We start from the raw sequence: 4302 nt of genomic DNA on the forward strand, positions 1-4302 counted from the left end.
ACTTGTTATGCATCAGAGAGTTGGACAATGACCAAGGAGGATAGAAGGAGAATTGATGCCTTTGAGCTGTGGTGCTGGAGAAGAGTATTGAGGGTACCATAGACTGCTAGGAAAACAAACAGATTTGTCCTGGAAAAGGTTAAACCGGGTGGCTCCTTGGAGGCAAGGATTCTGAGGCTCCGTCTGACATACTTTGGACATGTTGTGAGGAGAGACCGGTCCTTGGAGAGGGACATCATGCTTGGGAGGGTGGAGGGACAGCGCAGGAGAGGAAGGCCCTCTGGGAGATGGATTGATTCGGTGACTGGGGCAATTGAGATGAGTGTGTCCGAGGCAATGAGATTAGCACAAGACAAAGCAGAGTTTAGGGCTGTTGTACATAGGGTCGCTATGAGTCGCAAACAACTACTCGACGGCACATAACAACAAACAACAATGAATAGGAATTGTTGTATGAAGCACAATGTGAGTGAAGGATAATGTGAAACACAATGTATACTAACTTTGTGAGCAAACCAATATAAAATAAAAACAAGTTTTAAAATTTGCCTGCAATTGCTTAACTAAACTGAAAGTGATTTCTTTTTATTGGTATTTGGATCATTCTGATTTCAAATAGAACTTGAACGCTATTGTTGTTGTTATGTGCTGTCAAGTCGCCTGCGACTCATAGCGACCCTATGTACAACAGCCCTAAACTTCGCTCTGTCCTGTGCCAATCGCACTGTCTCTGACACTCCCATCCCGATTATCCCAGTCACTGAATCAATCCACCTCATAGAGGACCTTCCTCTCCTGCGCTGTCCCTCCACCCTCCCAAGCATGATGTCCCTCTCCAAGGACCGGTCCCTCCTTACAACATGTCCAAAGTATGTCAGACGGAGCCTCAGAATCCTTGCCTCCAAGGAGCCGCCCGGTTTAACCCTCTCCAGGATGAGTCTGTTTGTTCTCTTAGCAGTCCATGGCACCTTCAGCTCTCTTCTCCAACATCAAAGCTCAAAAGCATCAATTCTCTTATCCTCCTTGGTCATTGTCCAGCTCTCTGATGCATAACAAGTGATTACAAAGACGATGGCCTGTACCAGATGCACCTTTGTCTCCAGAGACACACCATTGCTTTGAGTACTTTAGAGAGGTCCCTAACAGCAGACTTTCCCATGGCAATATGTCTTTTAATTTCCTGGCTGCTGGTGCCAAGAGTGTTGACTGTGAAGCCAAGCAAACTAAAGCTATGAACAATCTCAATCTCTTCACCATCCATCCTGATGCTGCCAATTGGTCCAGTGGTGATAATCTTTATCTTTTTTACATTGAGCCTCAATCCATATTGGAGGCTTCAGTCCTTGACCCTCTGCAGCAAGCGCTTCAGGTCCTCAGTTTCAGCAAGCAGGGTTGTGTCATCTGCATAACGCAGATTCCTATTAATTAGGTTTTCTGAAATTAGTCATTATTGAACTATGTCCACCATTACCCTGTTTTTTTCAGATCCCTGGTGGATCTTTCCCATTTCCTTTACCCCCCTGCCTTCACTCACAAAACTGTGTGACCCTATGACCCAGGGATCCTAGTTTCCTGCCCTTCCTCACCTCTCCCCTATGGATCCTTATACACATTTTACTAGTTGTCTTATGCATTATGTGTTCTTATAAGACTGAGTTAGTTCACTCAGCGTAATGCTTTCCTCACCAGTTAAGTAGTAACCTTTGAAATTGTTGCTCCTGAGTGCTGCATTGCATTCCATTGTGTGAATGCACTACAATTTCTCAATCCATTCAATTGTGGTTGGACAGTTGAGTTGTTTCCATGTTCATTCTTGCAATGGTGAATAAAGCTGCTATGAATATTGGTTCAAATCTCCATTTGTGTCTCAGTTCTAATTTTCTCGGGATATATTCTGAGTAGTGAAACAGCTAGCTGGGTCATATGGAATTCTATGTTCAGCTTTTTAAGGAAACACCAAACTGCCTTCCAGAGTGGCTATACCATTTTACAATCCTACCAACAGTGTATGATGTAGGCAAACTTTTATTGTTAAGTTTTCCCCTGGTTTTGTTGCTGTATTTTTATCTGGAGTTTCTTGGTCGTTGTTGCAACAGTTATGTAGCCTATTGATTAATTCAACTCAGTGCCAAGGAAGGCAGGAACTGGAATGCTGGCAGATGCTGCTGCTTCTGACACACAGAATGCATAAGACAGGAGCCAAGTGGTTGCCTCCATCAGAGCTTAGAATAAATAAGATCATTAAGGAGGATCTGGGAGTCCACTGGCCCTAAGGAAAGCATGGCATGGATCATTGCTGTGCTTGTCCTTTATGCACCGATTTGAAAATTGAGGTAGGAATCAAGTTAAGTGCTTTCTCATTAATCAAAGAGCTTCATTGACATCTCCATCTCAAGTAGATGTCTTTAAAAATAAGGAGCTACATGGATAGCAAGAAAAGCTGGCACCCTCTATGCACCTGCAGAACCCAAACTGGCGTTTGTTATCGGGATCAGCGGTATCAACGGCATTGACCCAAAGGCTCAGAAGGTGTTGCAGCTCCTTCACCTTGGCAGAGCTTCAACGGCACCTTTGTTAAAATCAACAAAGCTCCAGTCAACATACTAAGGATTGTGGATCTATATATCACACGGAGGTACCCAAGTCCGAAATCTGTCAATGAACTGATGGTCAATGAACTATGACTATGGTTATGGCAAAATCAGCAAGAAGCGAATTGTTCTGACAGACAACACTTTGCACAACCTCTTGGTAAATGTGGTGTCATCTGCATGGACGATCTGATTCATGAGATCTGTACCGTTGGCAAATGCTTCAGCTTCTTGAGGTCCTTCAAATTATCTTCTCCACAAGGTGGAATGAAGAAAATGACCACTCATTTTGTAGAAAGGAGATGCTGGCAACCAGGAAAACCAGATCAGCAGTCTTAGTAGAAAAATGAACTAAGGTGTCAACCATGATTTTTTTTATCTTGTCAGTTAATAAAACAGTAACCACTAAGGCACCTAACAACAACAATCCCAAAGACACATGGTTCAACTCCACCAGCAGCTCTGTGGGAGAAGAATTGGCAGTCTCCTGTGCGATTCCTGCTTCTGAAAACCCGCCAGAGTCAGCTATAGGAGGTTTACATCGTGTCACTGCTTTGCATTGAAGACAAAATGATGCCAAAGAAAGCAAAGCGTGCCGGGAGTGGGAAGGAAGAGGAGCCTGTTCCCTGTAAGCAGGTGAAGGTGGAGACAGATGATGTGCCGTCCCCTCTGAACTTTGACAGTCCTAGTGACCTCTTTGAAAGTTTAATCTCACCCATCAAGATAGAAACATTTTTCAAGGAATTCTGGGAGCAGAAACCCCTTCTCATACAGAGAAATGATCCTGCAGTGGCCACATATTACCAATCCTTGTTCAGGCTGACAGATCTGAAGAGTCTGTGCAGCCAGGGCATGTACTATGGGAGAGACCTAAACGTCTGCCGGTGTGTCAATGGAAAAAAGAAGGTTTTAAATAAGGATGGCAAAGCACACTTTCTTCAGCTGAGAAAAGATTTTGATCAGAAAAGAGCAACAATTCAGTTTCACCAACCTCAGTGATTTAAGGATGAACTTTGGAGGATCCAGGAGAAGTTGGAATGCTACTTTGGCTCCTTGGTTGGCTCAAATGTGTATATCACTCCCTCAGGGTCTCAGGGGTTACCATCCCATTATGATGATGTAGAGGTTTTCACTTTGCAGCTGGAAGGAGGCACTGGTGCCTCTACCGTCCAATCATGCCCCTGGCTCGAGAGTATAGTGTAGAGGTCGAGGACAAAATTGGGAAGCCAACACATGAGTTCACGTTGAAGCCAGGTGATTTGCTCTACTTTCCCAGAGGGACCATTCATCAAGCAGACACTCCTCCAGGACTGGCCCACTCTACTCATGTGACCATCAGCACCTATCAGAACAATTCATGGGGAGATTTCCTTTTGGATACCTGGGCTTGTGTTTGACACTGCAAAGGAAGACATAGAGCTACGTGCTGGCTTACCTCGGCAGCTGCTTTTGCAGGTGGAAAGCAAAACTCTTAGAACAAGATTAGGTGGGTTTCTGAGGATGATTGCAGATCGGCTGGAGGGCACCCAAGAACTGCTTTCTTCGGACATGAAGTAGGATTTTGTAACGAATAGACTACCACCTTACCATGACGGAGACGGAGCAGAGCTTTCCACACCAGGTGGATCATTACCACGGTTGGACAGCACTGTGAGATTACAGTTTAAAGAGCACATGGTCCTCACAGTAGGGCCAGATCAGGATCAATCTG

General features: G+C 44.6%; 1 pseudogene; it reads left to right on the plus strand.

Annotated features, from left to right (window-relative positions):
- Positions 1-3164: 3164 nt before the first annotated feature.
- LOC102850667 lies at positions 3165-4295 on the plus strand (annotated as a pseudogene).
- Positions 4296-4302: the final 7 nt, after the last annotated feature.

The sequence above is a fragment of the Elephantulus edwardii genome, unplaced genomic scaffold (assembly GCF_000299155.1).
Source record: "Elephantulus edwardii isolate Elephantulus edwardi_28Jun2011 unplaced genomic scaffold, EleEdw1.0 scaffold00031, whole genome shotgun sequence".
NCBI lineage: Eukaryota > Metazoa > Chordata > Mammalia > Macroscelidea > Macroscelididae > Elephantulus > Elephantulus edwardii.